Source organism: Globicephala melas, chromosome 14 (assembly GCF_963455315.2).
Source record: "Globicephala melas chromosome 14, mGloMel1.2, whole genome shotgun sequence".
Lineage (NCBI taxonomy): Eukaryota > Metazoa > Chordata > Mammalia > Artiodactyla > Delphinidae > Globicephala > Globicephala melas.
Genome location: NC_083327.1, coordinates 2,554,292 through 2,576,400, shown reverse-complemented (window position 1 = coordinate 2,576,400; position 22,109 = coordinate 2,554,292). Strand labels below are relative to the sequence as shown.

General features: G+C 33.5%; 1 protein-coding gene across 1 annotated transcript in view; it reads left to right on the top strand.

The window, feature by feature from the left end:
• EYS (eyes shut homolog) overlaps nucleotides 1–22,109 on the top strand; it is a 1,661,361-nt gene that overhangs the window by 36,193 nt on the left and 1,603,059 nt on the right. The gene's annotated exons all lie outside the window — the stretch shown is intronic.

Genomic DNA, 22,109 nt, shown 5'->3' with positions numbered 1-22,109 from the left:
AGTCTCTGGCATAGACCTTTCTGTTGCTTGTCAATATTCCTTTAAAGCAGGTACTTTTAAAGGAAGATGGTGTCATCACAAAGTCTTCTAGAAACACCCATTTGCTTAGAAGGTGTTATTATATACCCAATCTATAATATATATCATTTTTAAAATTCATAAGTAAATTTTTAAATGCCACATGGAAGATGCTTGTGCATTTTCCTTTGATATAATTTTAAGTCACAGTGCAATCTGGCAATTTCTAAACTTAGGCTAAAGCTAGGGAGTTAAAATCTCTCAAAATTTACTTACATCATTTCCTTAACAGATGCTTGGCAAAAGAGATGGCTATGTATAGCTAAGGAAGAAAGTTCTTTATGGATAATGAGAGATTTGTTGAAGTTTGAATTTCTCAGGATTATTTCAACTAACTGTTTATCTTTTTATGCTGAATTGTATTCACAAGTATTAATGAAAAATTGTTCCCTCTTTGAGAAGTACAAAATCAATATTTTAAAGAAATAAACAATAAGAATGATTTTAAAGGGAAAAATAATATTCTTATTTCCCAGGAAGTTCATGTGACTCTAATAAATTTGAAAAAGTGAACATTTTTTTCATACTTTGATTTTTTTATCCTGTCTTTAGATTTATTGAGCTGAAATATTTAATAGCAACATACCCAGGGATATTATGTTCTTGAAAAATTCAATGGATAATAAATATATCTATTTATATTTATCATATTAGAAATATTTTAATATGTTATGAAGAATTAAATGTGTAAGTGAAAGGATTACACTGAAATAAAACTAATCTGTTATAAATATAAAATAAATTTATAATTTATTACAAATATAAAATAAAAGTAATAATAATTTCTTAGATTTTCTATGTCTAAACAACGTACAACATTATTATCATTTTATTGTAATTTATTTAAAGGTTCAAAAGGTTGTTGGTGCCCTACTGCTTGCAATATAATGCTTAATGGAGTCATGAGCTTATAGCATTTAGCAAATAAAAATACAAAAATCCAGTTAAATTTGAATTCCAGATAAACAATGGATTTTCCTATATAGAATGGCACATTCTTATTCTGAAAAAAATTCTCTGAAATTCAAATCTAATTGTATGTTATATTATTATCTGGCACCCTAGAAGGGAATTTGAATTTTGATTTTGTTTCTTTTTGCTTCAAGAGAAAAATAAATTTGACCAAAAAAGTAAGGAGAGGTATCCAAGATCAATCAGGTAGCTTTGTTTCTCCAAATAAATCACATAGATATTAAGTATTAAATATATTAAGTACTAAAATAGTCTTGATGCCATGTCACAAAGAATCCTAGTGTTTCAACAGCTGTGAAAGACATTAAAGATGAGTTTCAGGGACCTGGATGAGATATTTTTGTGGAGAAGAATTTTGGTTTGTATTTCTTGAAACCTGGCAACCACAGAGAACTGAAATTGCTCCTTAGGAAGTCTCCTTCTCCAGTGTTCCAATGGGGCTTACTCTACATTGTAATCATGTGTATATGGATATGTATGTTTCCTCTTGTTCCTTTCTGAATTTAAGGGGAACTGGAATATAAGGGAATCAAACAGAGAAAGGTGGTTATATTCAGCTTCTCTCAGGCAAAATAGGATTATGCATCAAGAAAATAAATGACCTTAAAAACCTAGAAATAGGCTATAAGTCAGTCCTAGACTTCTTCCTTGGTGCACAGAACATTTCTTAACTAAATCCGTCAGCTAGCCCAACTGGGTGGTAGCATAAGGAAATACCTAGGTTAAGTAGTAGAAAACCTCCCTCTTCCTTGCCCAAGAAAGCATGAGGATGCTTTGGAAATGGAGATAAAATATAAAATAAGTCAGATGCATATGTCAATTTCTCTTTTCCTGGCTTTGGCTCTGCAAGGGAAGGAATTGGTCCCTTAGACAAGAGAGGAGGTACAGAAGGTATAACTGAGCAAGGACTTGCTTGCTTCTGCAGAAAGCCAAACTCTGACCGCAGCAAAGTAAGGGTTTATTGCAGGATGCCAAGCTAGGGAGTGGGGACAAGCCTCAGATCCATCCCCACTCATCCTCTGAGTTCGGGGGTTCTCAACGGGGAAGAACAAAGATTAACCATGGTCTTGTGACATTTCTTAATCGTAGTTTCAGGAGTCAGGATGTCTCTGGTTTAGGATTCTCTGGAAAGGTGGTCTATGCTCACGGTCTTGGGAGTTCATCTTGTCCTGGAGAAACAACCTGAGTTTGAAAGTTAATCATGATATCTATAGTAGCAATTTTAGTCACCTGACATGGTTAATTAGTATTCAGTTAGCACAGGAATGAGGCCAGAGGGAACAAGAAAGGGAATAAAATTTTGAATAAAGAGATTAACCATAAACTTGGTAAAGGAACTGAGTTTTAGGGGGACTCGGTTTCAGGAAGAGAGGAGATCTGTTGCCAAGACTCCCTGTTTAAGGTTTTGAAAACAGCACATCAAAAAACTGGCTGTCTCTTATCAGGGTAAAATGTCACAAGAAGACTCAAGGTTTTACTTTCCTTATCCACCCTCCTTTCTTCTATGGTGTAAATCCAACAGAAAAGTCACTAAGGTTCTGTCTGGAGACTACAGTGGAGAGACCTGGGCAGGTACGTGGTCCCATAGTGCCATTAATCTGACTTAATTTCAAGGGTAACATTTACAGTGTAGCTATTAACCCCTTCTAACTTTTAGATATTGTAAATATATTCCTCAACCTATTAACATTGCCCAATGCACATTTCATTGAAAAATAATCTATACTCCATCAATTTTTACTAATACAGTTTTTGTAGTATGTTTTAATTATGTCTGGACAATTACCCCTACACATTATTATTATTTTCTAATGCTAATTTACCCATTTGTGGCTCTTATACTTAACTATATAAATAATTTAAAGAATTTCGGTATGTGAAATTTTATGTGACCCAAATTAGCAGAGTAATTTGGAGAAAATGGACATTGTGTTAATTCATGGCACCTGATAAAGTGGAATACTTCTTCATTTATTCAAAGTTCTTAATGTCCTTTATTATAGTTTTTCTCATAGGGATCTTGTATGTGTACTCGTGTGTGTACATATTTATATGAGTTGTGTGTCAGATAGTTTTTGTTACTCTAGTGAATAGCTCATTTATGAATACATTTTGTAATTGTTAACATTTTAGTAAGGAAATAGCATTGAGTGTTGTACATTAATTTTGTATCCTGCAACACTGTGCAACTCATGTTAATTGAGTAATTTATCTGTTCATTATATGCATTTTCTTTTGGTAAATAATTTAATTTTTCTATAAATAGTTATAATACTAACATTTCCCTTACTATTTTTATATCAAATATATCTGTGTGTACTTGTCCCTAATTCATTTATTTCTTTACTGCAGGCTAAGACCTGTTTACTCAAAAGCCTGGTGGTGTCAAACTAAAGTTTTCCCATATCCAATTACTTTAAATATAGCTGAAACAAACCGATTATTAGCCATTTAAAACTTGTCTGCTCTGTATAACCTGGGAAACTATATCCAGCATCTACAGGCCATTGAGATGTTATGGCCTTACAGTGATAAAACCCCAAGCCACTACATCCTTCAGATCTCTCTGACTCCCAAGACTCCCCACAATGCTGCTGAGTGACATCACTTAAGGAAACAAGCACCCTCTCTCACTCTTCTCTTCCCCAGGATTTCCCTCACCTTCCATCTCTTCTGGACCTGGTCTTCTTTCCTTAAGCCTCTGAGAGCTCTCCTGTTGTGAGGGACTTGCCCCTGCAGGCAACCCTTCCAAGCACCATCTAATAAAGTTTGGTGTGTGCTACTGCCTGTTGGCATTTCTTTTTCTTTGTTTAGTCCCCAGTTTTCTCAAACCCCTACATAATTCTTATTTCCTTTTTATTATTTTTTCTTATTGAATTGACCAAGACCTCCAGGTCTGTAATAAATAGTTGTGGTAATAGTGTTATGGAACTCAGGTTTTACGGCTTGCCACTCAAAGACAATAATCAAGAGGCACATGTTGGTAGAAAGGAAAGTTGCTTTAATCAGAGGAGCAGGAAATCTGGGGAGAAGGTGGACTCATGTTCTGAGACCAACATCTAAGATTCTGAGGCATGACAATTTTTAAAGGAAAAAAGGGGAAACAATCTCAGTTAATCATTAAGGTAGGAAGTCAGATTCTTCATCATTTTTCCACAGTGGGCAGACCTACTGACTTCTCCTGATCATCCTCTGGATGCAAGCTTGTCCACATGGTCCACCTGCAAATTTGCTAAGGGGGAAGCTAGGGGTAGAGAGTCAGTCATTCTTTAACTACTTACTTTTTCATTATTACTCTATCCAGGAAAGGAATCAACAGGTAAGTCAAGGCATTGTGTACAGTCAGTAGATCAGAAGTCAGGAGTTAGGTTAAATGTTACCTAGTGATCTCATTTTTATGATAAAGGTCTAAGGGGAACAGAAATAGGTGAGCAAGAAAGGAGCAAAGTGCTGCTTACAATAGTGGGGTTTTTGACTGTGTTCCTGATGTTAAAGGGAAATAATCTAAAACTCTCCATTTTATATAATATTTGCATTGGCCAATATATTTTCCATGATTTAGTTTCAAGTGTCCTGAGTGGATTTGTTCCTCATAGTGGTATATATTATATTTTGTTTTATGGGTTCTCTTTCTTTCAACTAATTTGCATTATTGTCATAATTTATGCTTTTGGTTTCAACTTTTTCTTTTTCCTATTTAAGTTCAGTTTGTTTTATTTGGCATTTTTTTGTTTATCTTTCATGTCACATTTTGGAAAATGATTCATCCCATACTTAATCTTACCACTAATTTCTTTGTTTTTTAATACACTCTTTTATTTTGGCTGTGTTGGGTCTTTGTTACCATGTGCAGGCTTTCTCTAGTTGTGGTGAGCAGGGGTTATTCTTCATTGTGGTGTGTGGGCTTCTCATTGCAATGGCTTCTCTTGTTGCAGAGCACAGGCTCTAGGTGTATGGGCTTCAATAGCTGTGGCATTTGGGCTCAATAGTTGTGGCTCATGGGCTCTAGAGCACAGGCTCAGTAGTTGTGGCACACAGGTTTAGCTGTTCTGCCGCATGTGGGATCTTCCCAGACCAGGGATAGAACCCGTGTCCTCTGCATTGGTAGGTGGGTTCTTAACCACTGCACCACCAAGGAAGTCCCTTAATACACTTTTTAAACTATATGTATTTCTAAATGTCAATAATGAAACATCTTTTTTAATGCATCTGCAATAAAAAAGTATATACAAAATTCTTCAATAAAATCTTTAACTCATATTTATTGTCTCCATTACCTCAATTCCCTTTCTTATGCCCAATTCTTATTCTTATTTGGAATCATATAATAAGTAAATAATCATACATGACAAGATAATAATGGGCTGGGGCAATTGTTTAAATTTGTTTTGTCTATCATACATCCCACTTTGCCTAGGACACTAAATGTAATTAAAAATTATTTTGCTAATTCTCTGTTCTATTACATATTTTCTTTCTCAAATTGTATGATTTTCTTTTGATATTCAAAGAATTTCCTCTATTTCATCTTTTAAAAATTGATTTTTTTGCAATGTTAATTTTGTTGTTTCTAACTCTGTTGCCAATTTAATTCTATTTGTATTTGTCCATGAACTCTAACATGTTCATCTCGTCCTTTTCCACTTCATTCTCTTATAATATTTTTTCCTATTGATATTTTTCTCTTTCCATTTTATAGACAGCATATGTTCTTGGATAGTAAGAAGTTTTATTTATTCATACTGTACATTGTTTTCTCATTTATGTGTTTCAGTACTCAAGTAAATAGTAATTTTCTCTATTTTTGGATCACTTAGTCATAAATTATTGCTGCTAATTTTTCAACATTACCTAAAGAAGTAAAAGCAACACCTATTCAGGAATTTTTAATTATCACGTGCTTTAATTTAACACGTGCTTTAGCCACGCTCTCTCTTCATATGGGTGATGGCTGAATAAATTTCTCAGTCCCACACACCTGGAGCAAAAGTTAAGTTCCCAGCCTAGTCAGTGGTTTTTGTTAGACCTCCATAGGAACTCTGCACTACTATGGTCAGTTTTGCTTTGGTCACCGATTGATCTTACTTTCATACTCCGAACCTAGAGAGTGCATGAAGAACTAAGTTTCAACACTATACCCCTGCATACTCACATAAAGTATTTTAGGGAGTTGCTGTTTCTGAATAGATGGAACAAGATTGGGGAAAAGAAGGGATTGAGTAGAGATAGGGCTCTGATCTATTAAGAGGCAACTTGTAAGTATAGACTTTAGGTTGACAAATTAGGGATCAAAACCTAGAAAATGTGTGACTCCCTATCTTCTTTTAGGTGATATAAAGACAAATTGTAGACAAATTGTTTTTATCCTGGTTCCATTAGCCTTGCTGTAGAAATTCAGCTTTGGGATTCAGTTGTACTACAAATACTAGTCTTATTTTCAATTTTCACAGGTATATTTGACAGGCTTTGGGGAATATTTTATCAGTAATTACAACTAAGACATCATTTAAGCCAGACAATATAATTTTCTATTTTGTGGTCCATAAAATTTAACACTAAATAAATGATACAGTCAAGGGAAACATTTTTTTAAAAAATCTACCCTTTGTAGCTTTTCATCTAATCCCAACAAGTTATATCAAAAGCTCTTCTTGGTTTCAGCTCTCCATACCTCCATGTTCTTGGTTGTATGTCTAAAACTTCAATTTAAATGCATGCATATGTGCACTTTTGAATGAGCTGTGCACTAAAGGGAGCTGACTTATTGTGTAGACTTATGCTACATGACAATTCATAACTATTTATGAGAATCTAATAAGCTATAAAAAATTGAAAATATCACTGAAATCTGAAGAAAATGATTTTCTCTAGGATAAAGATGAAAGAAACAAATCACATGTTTGCATGGAATCAAAGTTTTTAAAAGCATATATTATACACTTAAGAGGTAATTTGAAGTATATCCCAAATGTTTCAGACTCAGTGATCCTTTAGATTTTTTTTTGTATTTTTAACTTTATTTTATTCTTTATATTTTTGTATATTTAATCACAAAATTTTTGGAATATTTTGACTCATGTTTTAAGAAAGCAAACTCTTTTCATAAACATTTTACCCAATATATGATCATAACCTATTGTATTTTATATGCAATATAAAATATTTTATGCACAAATGAATTCATCCATTCTCCTCCTTCACTGGACAAATATTTACTGGTCACCTGTATGTTAAGCATTATACCAGGCACTTGGAGACATCAGTGAATAAAACAGACCAATATTTCTGCTCTCAGAGATATTACATTCTATTGGACACAAATAGAAATAATAAGTAAAAATATATAAAGGAAATAACTTTACATTAATAAATGATAAGTGAATAAAAATAGAAAAGCAATATGAGACGATCAGCAAATGCTGAGTGACAGAGGGTACCAATTTTATACAAGGTGGTCAAGAGAGATATCATGTAAAAAATGACATTTGAGCACAGATTTGAAGGATGTAAGGCATTTAACCACAGCAGATGATGAGGAAGAAAGTTCTGGACAAAAGAAACAGCTAGTGCAATATCCCTAAAGGAAGAGTGTGTATGGGGTATAATTAGAAAAGTGGGAGTACGATGAAATAAAGTCAGAAAAATAAATGAATCCAATTCTCAGAGCACATCTGTAGGACTTTCATTCTGACCCTGATATAGGGAGCCCCTGAAGCATTTTGAGCAGAGAAGCAAAATGGCCTGATATTTCAGAAGGATGATTCTTGCTGCTGAGATGAGAGTGGAACACAGCAGGGCTGAGGCAGAAGTAAGGAATCCTGCAGCAATAATCCAGAGCTGGGAAATCAAATTCTTCATGAAAGAATATCATTTTGAATATTTGTAAATCAAAAATAATTTAATTATTGAATCATAAAATAGAAACTGTCAGCAAATTTAACTGCAACTAATGAGATTGGAAAGTGTGTATATGCTAAAAATTTGACATACTGACAACATATAATAATGATAATTAAAAGTACACATAGTTTAAAATGTAAATCATATAACTCATAATTTAAAGTATCTCTTGTGAGGTAATAAAGAGTTTTAAATTCAGTGAGAGATTACATTAAATTATAAACTTAGAAGCTCTTGTGAAACTTAAGAATCATAGTGTGAAATCAAAGTACAGTGATGATAATCATGGGATATTTCAGCAGTTGACTTATGTAGAAATTGTTTCTGTATGAGAATAGGCAAATACAAAATTCAAGGATAAATGACATTTAAAATATGGTTTAATAATACTACTTTCTATCCTCATTCATTGAAATGTATTTTTTAGTTTTTATTTTTAAAGTAGCATACAGTATAATTGGCTGTGTGTGTTTTGCAATTCTATGAATTTTAACGCATAACATAGTATATAATCACTATAGTATATAATCACTATAATCACCATTACAATTAGAATGCAAAACAGTTTCCGTCACCCCCAAAACTTCCTTGGTGCTATTCCTTTTTAGTCGCATTCTCCCCCATCCAGAACCCTGGCAACCACTGTTCAATTCTTTGTCATTATAGTTTGTATTTTCAAGAGCATCATATAAAGGAATAATGCATTACATAAGCTTTAGAGACTGGGTTCTTTCCCCCATCATATCTTAGAGATCTATCCAAGGACTGCATGAAGACATAGTTCATTCCTTTTTACTGCTGAGTAGTATCCAATTATGTAGATGTACCAAAGTTTATGTATCCACTCATTTAAGGACATTTGAGTGATTTGCATTTTTTATGATTATAGATAAAACTGCTATAAGCATTCATGTAAAGGACTTATGTTTCATTCTCTAGGGTAATAAGATTTTATTTTATATGGTAAATACTTGAGAATAGCATTAGTAGGTCATATGGCAGTGAATGTTTAACTTTATGAGAAACTGTCAAACCATTTACCAAAGTGGCTGTCCTATATTCTCACTTCCCACCAGTAATGTATGAGTCCTTGTTAGTTGGCATTTCCAGTAACACTGTTGTTGTAATGTTTCTTTATTTTTTTTTTTGCTTTTAGCCATTCTAATAAGGGAGCAGTGATAACTCATTGTGGTGCAAGATATTTTAAAAGTCAGATTTAATTTTTTTTCAATAACCTTGAAACTTGAGAAGGGGTAATGACTTTAAACATTTCATGGCTGATCAAGGGAAAACCCAGGATCACTAGGTGGCAGGAATACACAGAGACCGTCATTTGGGTTTGGTTAGTATTACAAGTGAGAAGACCTTTATCTCACATCAGGAGACTTTTCAGAGGCAGGAGCTCAGAGTGACAACCCAGAAGGCAAAGAGGGTCAAGAAACTCCTGGGGAAGAGGGATGCGGAGAGGGGCCTCACATGTCTGGATGGTGTCCCTCAGCAGTGCAGCTGGGAGTCTCCAGGGCAGGGAACTAGGGGTCTTTTGTAGTCCCAGGTTATGTCTTACCTATGGTTTGCAAATGTCAGTGCACTTTTGCTCTGTATATAATGCAGGGAGGCTTTAATTTGCTAAAACAATGCTTATTGGGGGCTATATGCAAAGCAATTGGATATGTAAAAATTTAAGTCAGGCACTGGTGGGCTTTTGAGCTAATGGTCTCAGCTTGCTGTCAAGAAGTAAATAATATAGGGGCCAATATACAGGAACCACCTTTGGCTGACAGAGGAAACAGAGCTATAGAGTCTTATAGATTATATGATTCAATCAATCATATGAATCATGTAACACTTTCTGTAAAAAATCATAACATTTTACTAATGTTTGAGAAAGTAAAATTGGAAGATAAGAAAATGAAACATTTTTCAATAACTTCTTTCTTAATGTTTGATATAGAAACAAAATTTGATCCTCATATTTGAAGATAGTATTATTGACCATTTAGTAAACTTTCTTACCTAAAAGTAGAGCTATTCCAAGACTTTTGAAGGAATGCATTGTGTAAATGGAAGAGTTTCTCAATTTAATGTTATAGTTTAAGCCTGTGGAAGTCTGTGTGTGTGTGTGTGTGTGTGTGTGTGTGTGTGTGTGTGTAGCTATTGATACATATTACAAATTAATTTGACAACCCTTGTGTCATTTAAGAATCTCATTGATTATTCAGGCCAAAATATCACTAAGTATCACCAAAACACATTTTTGTGTACTTGACAGGGGAAGTGGCCAAGGGAAGACCTGGGTACACTGAAACCGGCTTTTGGCTCTGGATCAGTATCAATCTGAATAGATTCAGCTAACAGTTATTTAATCTCCTTCCTTCTATTGTTAACACTGTAATTATTTACAAATGGCCTGGTGATAGTGCGCACATTTCCAGGGCTGGGGAGATGAGATAAACAGTTCACAAACATGGAGCATTTCCCTTGCTTTCTGAACCATATAGAGTGCAAACACAGAAAAAAATAATAAAGATGGAAGACCTTGAGACTTTAATATGGTATGATGACATAAGCCACATTTTCATTCTGCATTTAAAAAAATGTAACATTTGTATTATGGCAAGTATACATGTATATTTTGTACATAGAAATCTTTGTCTTTCTTTTGTGGATTTATTAAATTAGATATTAATTTACAAAGATGTGATTTTCTCTAGGGGGATAACATTTGATGAGAATAAAGTTTAGGAGACACAATAATCCATGGAGATTTTCTTCTCTCTTTCCCACTAATTGCCTGGATATTTTCTTTCTTTCTTCCTTTCCTCCTCCCTCCCTCTCTCTCTCCCTCTGTCCCTCTCTCCTTCCTTCCTTCCTTCCTTCCTTCCTTCCTTTCTTTCTTTCTTTTTCTTTCTTTCTTTCTTTCTTTCTTTCTTTCTTTCTTTCTTTCTTTCTTTCTTTCTTTCTTTCTTTCTTTTCTTTCTTTCTTTCTTTCTTCCTTCCTTCCTTTCTTTCTTTTTCTCTCTCTCCTTCTCTTTCTTTCTTTCTTTCTTTCTTTCTTTCTTTCTTTCTTTCTTCCTTTCTTCCTTTCTTTCTTTCTTTCTTTTTCTTTCTCTCTCTCTCCCTCTCTCTCTCCTTCTTTCTTTCTTTCTTTCTTTCTTTCTTTCTTTCTTTCTTTCTTTCTTTCTTTCTTTCTTTCTTTCTTTCTTTCTTTCTTTCTTTCTTTCTTTCTTTCCTTCTTTCTATCCCCATTCCTTTTTTCCTCTTTGGACCATCACTGAGAAGAATTTAAGGGAGAATTAACTATAATACAGTGACCACTCCCCAGAAATGAGAAATTTATTATACTATTGACACCTCCTAACTATAAGATTATTTTCCACTATTTTAGTTTCTTTGAATATTTCACAGTTTTCTTTTTTTTTTTAAATAAAGCTCTATGTGTACAGATGTTTGAGATATTTGGAAGAGTATAATATAAAGACCTTTTATTCACTCATTCATTTAGCAAATAGTTATTAAGTATCTACTATGTGTCAGGCACTTCTCGCCTTATCACCTTTGAAAAAACTGTACAAGAATATTTTATTTTCTTCTTCCTTTACATTAAATTTGAAGATTTAGTATATTTGATTATCTCCAATATTATATACATCCTCATCTTACTAATTTGCATTATTCTTAATATTGATGCTGAAAGCTAAAATAATTGGTTCTTTAGTCATTTTGTTTCACATTTAAATTATTAAGGTCTCTAGATTCAACTTGCCCATCTATACAAGATAACGTAAAGATAATGAGAACAATTATTTTGAATTAATATCACTGGCATTTAAACATCACTTGAAAATGTTAATTGAATATACCTTATCTCTGTGACATATGCACTCAGCACATCTATCTCACTCTTTCATATACTGTTACAGATGGCTTTTCAAACCAGAAGGTGTAGTCTTGATAATTAACTTTGGCAAATTTCACTTAGCAGGAATCATCTTATCAGCTCTTGACAACTGTGTATATAATTCTATCATAGCAGAAACTTATTCTCTCTGATTTTTTTAAATGGTAAAATTATGAAGACAATTTTTAGGAACATATCTTCTCAAATATCAACCCTATTAAAATTCTATAAATTTCTTTATTTTTAAATATTTTTGGTGTGATTATTTTGCAAGTACATTTTTCTAATTACAGAGATATGACTTGGCAAATCGCTCTATTATTGCAGTTTGAATTTATATACATATTTAAACAAATACAAGTAACTGCACATTTTTAGATGCTATTTAGATTTAAAATAGCTCTGGCAATGGTCTTTAACTTGAAACTTTGCAATTTTGCCTCAGTTCCTGGCAAACTACAATATTTCTAATGGGTAATAAAAATAATATCCTTTATCTACCCAAACTATTTTCAACAATCATGTAAGATAAGTGTATGTGTGCTTTGTGGACAAATATAAAAATATAGTTTATACTGTGGATACCTCAAATTTATGCAAACCCTGAATTTAATGGAAACCTCATTTTTGAACAGTTATTTTAACAAACACACGTGACTTCTTTTCAGCTTTGAAGTGATACATGGAAATTGGAAGAGAAAATTAGTCAAAAAGATCTGGAATCATTTGTGAGGGAGCCTTATTTAGATCAGCATCAATTATGCTGTTTTTAAGGATTTTTACCTTGTGGCTTTCATTTGCCAGCCAGGATTCCCATGAATATTCCTTGTGTTTAGGCTGGGGACCAAGTAGGGGACAAGCATAGAAGGTGGGGGTGGAAGGGAAGGGTAAGATAAGAACTGAGATAAAAAGATGAATCCATGGTCTCTACCCTAGAATGAGTCACAGGTTGGTGGATAAAGTAGACAAAAGACACATGGTAGAGAAGTTCATGGGTGCCATAACTGATATTGATTATGTAATTTCTGCATAATCAGATTTGAATTTTAGAGGATAATTAAAAGTTTGAGAGGTTGCAATAAACCTGGTTATAACAATTTAAAGATACAAGCCTGAGCTAGCGTTGCCAGTAAGAAAGGGACAATGTTCATGTACATGTTAAGAATCAACATGATTATGTTTAAGTTGAATTTGTAGGGGAAAATGTTAATTTTCTACAATAACTTTCAGCTTGTTTCACCAACATTGTAACATACTGGAGTAAGCTTGAATTTGTTTTCATTCATCAGAATATTATGTTATGCAAGCATAACCAAACAACATCAATGACTTAGGAAAAGAAAAAAACTCTTCCACTCATACCAGCACAACAGCAAGCTTAGCTGACATTCCAAGGCAACCATCAGGTAAAGAGAGTTCAGCATTGCATTTCCACATCAACCAAGATTGCTGTTACATTGAAAGAGTGTCCTGGAGGCTTCTACCTGCAATTAAGTGCTTTCATCCTTATGGAACATATGTGCCATATGCACAAATTTCTTTGGCTAAAACCAATCACAAGCCATATCTAATCTCAAGGAGGTAAAAAGCTTCAATATCTATCTTCATGTGCTCAGGAGAACCAGAAATATTGGTAAAATGCACTAATGTCACAATAGTTTTGAAGTCAGAAACACTTGAGTTTCAAGACCAGCTCTGCCTAAGTTTCTATATTCACAAAATGAGAATATTGATATTCTTCATAGATTTGAGGATAAAATGCAAAAGTCTGTGTAAATTTCTTGGTCAGTTACTCTGCAACTGGTGCAATTGGTAGGTGTAGGGTGCTAGAATATTTAAATGCATACTGTGTGAATGTGAAATTTGAACATTGATCTTGTCCCCACACACAAAACACATCTTTGAAAATTTGTTCTTCACCTTTTTAGTTTATATAAAAGCAGACTGTAATTATACTATGTGATTGGAAATAAATATAGATGAACATGTAATCAATCTCAATTTGTGTATCTATAAAGATTTCCCTGGGCTTCATAGCTTAATTTGTTTTTGAAGACCTATGGATCTTATCTGTGATTTGATACCCTTCAAATTTTTCTTTAAAAGAAGGTCTCCTGTTAGATTGCCTTTGTTAAAGTTTGTTGATGTTTCATGGATCGTTACTCATTTTTGGATCCAACAGATTTAGATATTCTCTGATTACTGATATGGATCTAAGGACCTGACACACACAAGTATAATGATTTACCGCATGGACATGTCTGCATATCTTAGACCTGAATGCTATTTCTTTTTGCTAACACATAATTCCCTGAGGCTGGATGATGCATAGAAAGCTCCTCAATGCAGCACTTCACCTTAGTGCTTACCCTGGGCCATTTTCCACTGATTCTACTAGCATCGTGCTAATCTTCCAAATGACATTTTGACTGTAGACAGATGCTAGTTTCAATTATGCAATATTTCTAAAATTAGGAATACAGATTGAAAATGCCCAGTGAATTCAACTAATTACAGATTACTATCTTGAGTGAGGTAATACATTACAAGCTATAATGTAATTAATCTTACCTTAGTGGCTTCTATAAACAAGTCTGATATACACCAACAAGCTTAATTATTTCAAGCAGATAAATCTGGTTTGATATTAGAACATCTCATTTAATTTAGAATAATTTAATTTAGTAAAAAGTCATTTATGTTCATATTTCTGTTCTTTAAAATGTTTTTCATTTCTTACAATCAAAAAAAACTTTTTTAATCAAAGTGATAAACACATTTCTTAAATTTTAGAACGTGACAGCCTTATTATTGGAAAAGTTTATCATACTCTGCTATTTGTTTACTTAGTTGCTGTTAATGAATTAACATTCATTTTACACTTGAATATCAGGAATTGTTATAAATTTGTGACATGTATTATCTTATTTAATTAAATTATTACTACATTTTATTAAGGATTGCATATAGATACATTGAAAACTCATATTAGTAAAGCTTCTCTAATTTTCTTAATGTTTTCAAATTAAGAAAAATATTTAAATTCCTTTTAAACACTTAACAGGGCCAAAGATGTAAAATTATTTTAAATGTATAGTTAAAATAAATCTTTCATTTATAATAAACCTTTGAGTGAATTTTAACTAGCATAAAAATTAACCTGCAATCATTGCTCTTTATGAAGGTAAAAATGTTAAAATATGCATTTAAATTAAAGAAGGAAAAGGTAGAGATCAGTACCTATATTTAAGAAGCAGTGCTCATTAAGAGAACTTTCTCACTGTGGAGACAGCAAGTGAAAAACTCACAGCAGCTTTAACTCTCAAACAATTATATGTATCTTTGTTTATTGTACATGAACAAGTTCTTCAAGCTAATGACAAAAGTAGGATCTCTGAGGTTAAAAATATGACAAAATTGTATATTTCTATAATTCTAAAGACTGTGATAAATTATCATGCAAATATTTATTTATTAAGCATTTACAGTGGAAGGAAAATTATTAAGTACCACTGAAGAGACATCTGAGTTATTACTGGGGTGCCAATTAATACATTTTGGTTGAGGTAATAAGTGTATAACTTATTTAAATTAAAGTGTTATGAAAATGTTGTCAAAATGTGTGTGTGGTGTGTATATAAACAAAGTAAAGATATTCTATTAGTCATCCTCAAATGTTTAAATTGTGCTGCTAATAAACACCATAGGCATGAGTTTTTATTATCTTTCTTTACTTTGCACCAGAATTAAAAGCCTTCTTATTCCCCATGCTTAGAGTTGATTATGCCAACTCAAAGGAAAATGAAGCTTCCTTTCTTCAAATTAATGTAGAAAATACCCAAGAAATTAAAGAATGAATAATAGCAGCACTTTTACTAGTAGTTATATTTACAGGTACTTCCAAAGAGGGAAAAAAAGGCAAAAGCATTTTAAAAATTTGTCAATAAAAATCAGGTTTATACAGTAGTACCTGACGCAGGGATAAAATTTATAGTGAAGCTCAAATATATTTTGAATAAAACAAAAAAATACCATAGAATTGTGAGTTTTGAGTATATCAACAATTTCCATAACAACTATGAGCTAAGACAACGTCTTGTTTTACAACAAAAGTCATCCGCAGAAGTCCAGAGATGGGAGATATTTCTTGGGTGTTGGGTGTGTAGATGCAGCGCCCACATTCCTCACAGAGGGTCTTAATGCCCCAGCTGGGAGTTGCTTACCCAAGGTCACACCCTTCGCAGGTCAGGGCCCAGTCATTCCCACTCCAAACAGGACCACTCTGATGTGGCATCTTTAGCTGCAGACATCCCTAGGTCAGCAGAGGCTCTGTCCACTGGGTGGCGCTCCACCTCTAATTCTGTCCAGGGCAGGTCCTCCCTGCCCTTCTCTCTTCCACGCACTCACTCTGCTTCTATCTCATTTCATAAATACAATTTCACTGGAAAAAATAATGGCATATGACATCCGACTTCCTAAGAATGATCTCTTTTTTCCCTAGATTTAGGGTGGTTGTTATATTTACTCATATTTGGTTTTCTGTAAGCAACTATGGAGCACAGGCACAGAGGAATCTGGAATGAAAATTGTAAAATCTGTGATATCTGTGGTGCCTTTGGAGGAACTAATAGTCCAGGATTCTGATGGCAGTAATCTCACTAGTCAGAAACCAATAAAAGCCCGGTTTGTTTTCAAACTGTGTAAGAATGGCAGAATTAGACGTTCACTCTGAAAATAAGTGTAAAATTTAGACATATATTCTGTTTTTCACACTTCCCTCAAAAGACAGCAGAGTCGTTAGCATCTTCTGTTTTACACACTATTTTGAAATCTGCCTATGATCACAGAATTCTGTGATGTGCTAAAGGCCTTATAATATGCAGCTTTTAAAATTTCAATTAGCAAGTGCTAATTAGCATCAAAAATGAGGAAAAGGTCCCAGAGAGGTTGTAAGAAAACAAGGGGGAGAAAAAATTGAGATGCCAAAGAAAGAAAATTACTTCAAAGCAGAAGAGGGAAGAATAGAAGGACAGGAAGTGAGAGAAGAGAGAACTGAAGGAGTGAAGGACTTGTTCTGAGGAGAGGAAGGGAAGGAACATGGAAAATCTATTCTTTGAAAGGCTTGTTTTTCTTGGCTTTACTTTCAAACAAGACTGAAAATTTTTTCTGTTTGTTTGATTTAATCAAGTTTTATTTCTTGTCATTTTACCTCACAGTTGAATGTGAACAGAATGAAATTCAAATCAGCTACTAGTAGTTTTCTATTTTCAGTTAATAATTATAGACAACAACATATACCAACTTTATTCTCAGTTTCCTTCTTGTATTAAATTGTACACATTACAATACAAAAGTATAGACTTTTGAGAAAGTTGATAAAACACAATGCTTTTTTTTAAATTATAAACATTTCAGAAAAATCCCAAATGAAATTATTTTCTTTTATGAGTTAACGACTCAAAGACTTTAATTAAAAAAATCCTTCACAGATCCCATGCGCACCCAATGAGGCCAAAGTCACATAATTGGCTATCTAAGCTATAGGCAGCTGGAGACAATTTCTCAAATTCCTTATCGGAAGAAAGCCAGAATAGACAGCAGGAAGACAATACGCCATGGAGAACATAGCTGGAGCCATGATTTAGTAAAAGGAAACAACGGAAGTCTCATAAGGCAAAGTGGAGCAGATGGTCCCAAGAATCTCTTGGACGAGGTTATTATTTTTTCTTAGGCCATAGTTTATGATGGAAAGCAAATGCACTGGGAACAAGTTAACTGGTGCATATGGATGTGGGTGTTAGTTTCCTAAGGTGAGAATCAAATTCACAAACCTAACATTTAATCAAAACAGCTGTTTCTAACTCACGAGTCATGCGCTATTGCTTCCAGATAATATGCCATACGATTTCCAGTCAAATGCTGCTGAGGAATAGAAACAACAGAATGGAGTGAATGGCACTGAGTCAGACTTGCTTCTCTCCAGATAGTCAGGGAAATAACCCTTTTAACCAAGACATTAAAGAAAAAAGGAGTGCAAATCTTCTAACCTGCTTATGTGATGCAGTCATACTCCACTGCTGATAACACACCTTAAAAACTGCACTCAAATTAATGTCACAATATGGAAGATACAAACATGATGAACACCAAGGCAGATTATGTAACGATGCTGCAGGAAATCATATGTTGTGGACACAGCTTCATTGCATGAAATAATTTGGCTGAAATACAGACGAGTTTGTTTTGACCATTATTTTCATCAGGGCTTAATCTGTTATTTGTTGTCTAATGTAGTTACTAAAAACATTGCATTTGCAATTGCCAAATTGCTAAGAGAACTTAAAAAAATCATTGCAAGAATTAAAATTATACTTTCCCAAACTGTATTTGTGTGTCTGTGTGAGTACATGAGTGTGCATATATGTACATATGTGTGTAGATAAATAAAATAACCCATCACATTTATCTTTGAAGACCATGAAGAAGTGTTAATACAATAAAGATGTGCCCTGACACAGTGTCATGTCGATGAGGCATGATGGGTTAGTGCTGGGCTGTCACAGCCTGAAAACCAACACATTCCAGGACTGAATTCTCAGTGAATATTAATAAAATGTTTCACACTTTAAGGATGATTTCTGTTTTCTCTTACAATTTAAACTACTTATCACATAAATGAATAATGCTTTCAATAGTATACAGTACAACCATGTGGTACGATGTCATACGTGGTCATTTTAGTCACCTAACATCTTTATCCTCATTTTCCTTTGAATATTGTCCAAATTCCTCAGTGACATGGGGTGTGTATGTATGTGAGACTACAATTCCCATAAAGTGCATCTGGAAAAGTGTGGGCAGGGTGGGGGAGGGGTTTGGTTTGCCCTGTTGCAAGGACTAGGGCTTGCTACTGGAATTTAATTGATGGGGACAAATGATGTTAAACCTCCCCCTCCAAAATTGCCATCAACAACAAAGAATTGTCCAGTATGCCAGTAGAGCCTCTGATAGAGGAAATTTCATCAGACTCTAAGCTTAGATCTGCCATCTATTCACAAACTCTACACCGAGGCAAACCGAACATGCTGCTTTCTTTAACTTGGGTCTTCGTATGCTATTTCCTCTTCCTGAATTGTTTTTCTCTTCTCCCACTCTCTGTCATAACGAAGCTAGACAACTAACTCATTTTTTTCCAATTACAATCCACATGGCTTTTTCTTAGTAAAATGTCCCATAAGTCCGTCATGTTTCATTACAAGCATACCTTGTTTTATTGTGTTTTGTTTATTGCAATTCATAGATACTGTATTGTTTTTTTAACAAATTGAAGGCTTATGGCAACCCTGGGTCAAGCAAGTCCATTGGCATTATTTTTCCAAAAGCATTTGCTCATCTTGTGTCTCTGTGTCACATTTTGGTAATTCTCGCCATGTTTCAAACTTTTTAATTATTATTATATTTGTTATGGTGATCTGTGATCGATGATCTTTGATGTTACTACTGTAATTGTTTTGGGGCGCCACGAACAACACCCACGTAAGAGGGCAAACTTAATAGATAAATGATGTGTGTGTTCTGACTGTTTCACCCACCGGCCATTCCCCATCTCTCCCTCCCACTCTCTCCCTGGGCCTCTCTGTTCCCTGTGACACAACAATATTGAAATTAGGCCAATTAATAACCCTACTACTGATGTAAACTGTGATGAAACATTTACTCTTGTGAAACCTTAATAAAGATTTAATGTTTCTGAATTTCAATTTACAAAGTTTATAAAATTTATAAAATGTTTACAAAATGAAGCAAGTACCTATCTAGTGAGTATTCTGTGAGGATCAGGTTTGGTTATATAATGGCTTAAGACAATTTCAGGAGTGTGGGGTTTCTCAATAACTAGTAATTAATATTATACGAGAGCCATACACAGCATTTTTAGCATGTCTTTGTTCTGCCTGGCCTTTACCCCTAAAGTTTAAACTTTGAAACCTTTAAATCTTGAAAGAACTAAAATTTCTTCCATTTTTCTGTATTCAAAAATATATAAGGGCTCCCCTGGTGGCGCAGTGGTTGAGAGTCCACCTACCGATGCAGGGGACACGGGTTCGTGCCCCGGTCCGGGAAGATCCCACATGCCGTGGAGCGGCTGGGCCCGTGAGCCATGGCCACTGAGCCTGCGCGTCCGGAACCTGTGCCCCGCAATGGGAGAGGCCACAACAGTGAGAGGTCTGCGTACCACAAAAAAAAAATTATATATATATATAAAAAACTTGTTTATTATGTTTCATATATTATATTTTGATTTTTGCTGTAGTGACATGTTTGTTTCTTGTTCTATTTCATGGGCAAGTTTAGATTTAGACCACATGAACACTACTTTAAAATGTCTTTTGATGATTTAGCATGGATTCAGGAATATAACAAAATGCAATCAAGAGCAACGTCTTGCTTTTTCATTGCCTTTTGTTAGTGTGACATTTTTTCCCTCTGGCTTTTTCAGCTTTCTGCGAAGTTAATAGTTTTTCAACTCTTCGATGCCTGATATCTTGTCTTGCCATTAATCACTGCGAAGTTAACAGCTAACATACCTCTCAGTATTATCTTGAGTTTAACTCTGTCTACACAGCAATTAATCAAAGTCATGAAAACAGAGGATGGTACCTCTTCAAATCAAAGCATTTAAAAATAAATATATGTTGTTCAAATTTTCAGACCTAGAAAATCCTTTTGAGTCAAACAATTTTCTCTTTGAAGTAAGTGTACTTCAAGGATAATATCGAGTGAAATTTTCCTTGATGAAACAGTATTAATTAAGCATAATTTTTGAAAGACATTTTGCAAAATAAAAATGCATATCTTGACTAGGTTCATTAGATGTTTATTGTTTTTCTAATGTGCTGCTATAAGTTTTTATCTGTCAATATTCATATGTCATATCTTAACACATTTTTAATAAAAGAGGAGCTATAAAACTGCTATACATGTGATAAATTGGGTTATCAATTGCTCCGTTAACTGCTTGGAGCAACAAGAAAAATAGCTTCATGATTGTTTCAAGACTGTTGGGGGTTAAAACTATTTTTTACACTGTGTGAAAATTTTCAAACTCTATAGCTTTGGGGTCAAACTTTTATTTCCCCTAAATTATGGGTAGTAATCATAAATCTTATTGATACTATAAGTTAACTGGGAGATATTTATGTGAAAAGTTTTGTTCAATTATATCATGAAATTGTGCTAGAAAATAGTTTAGGCTTCAAACAGTCAGTAGCTAGGTTAACTTGTTAAAAAATTACCTTTAAAAAGTAAGTTTCACAGAATATAGGTAGAATAGACAGAGTGAAATATAAGGATTCTGGAGATGGACAAATATGAAACAGTGAAATGTTATTCCTACATTAAGACAAAGATTTTAAAAGAATAGTTTTTCAGTTTACTGCTGTTCTCAAGACTGTGTCTTAGGGCAGCATTCATATTAATAACCCATAATTTTGTAATTTTCAGCATTTTTAACACGTCTTTATTGTCATATAAACTTTTTCTAATCAAAAATAACTTTAAGTGAATCTAAACTCATACCAAGGAGAAAAGCATTAAATGTAGAAAGGATTTAAAACTTAGCAAGTTAAAAAATAAAAGTAACAGACAAATTGAATTTTATGGTATTAAAAAATGTTGAATGAGGTAATTACATTTATAATATCTTTCTCTCTTCTTTATACAATTATTAGGAGCTCTAGAGTTAGATATAATAGATGAATATTATTATATATCTATAATAAATTTACTTAAACTATGGGCTAGTGAAAAGCAGGCCTTAGACACTTTTCATGTGATTAGTACATAGAATTAATAAAAGTGAACATTTTCCACCTTCCAAAAAGTTATGAGAAACGTTCAAACATGGTGGATAGCTGAAAATGGACCCTTGGATTCTTAAATTAGGAAAAGCAAAATAAACTTGAACACAAATAATTATCAAAACATTAACAACAAAAATTAACCAAGGTGTTTGAAATACACTTTTAAACTATGGACTTGGCAGGAATTCAGTTCATTTTCAATCGCTAAAGCAGCATTTATTCTTGAGGTCCTTTGTCAGATTAATAGAGAGAAAATTGATATACACAACCTATGTGAATATTTGAATGTTAAGAGTAAAAACTATGTATATATATATATATATATATATATATATATATATATATATATATACATAGATGCTTCTGGCATCTCAGTATAAATGTGATCAAATAGTTCATAT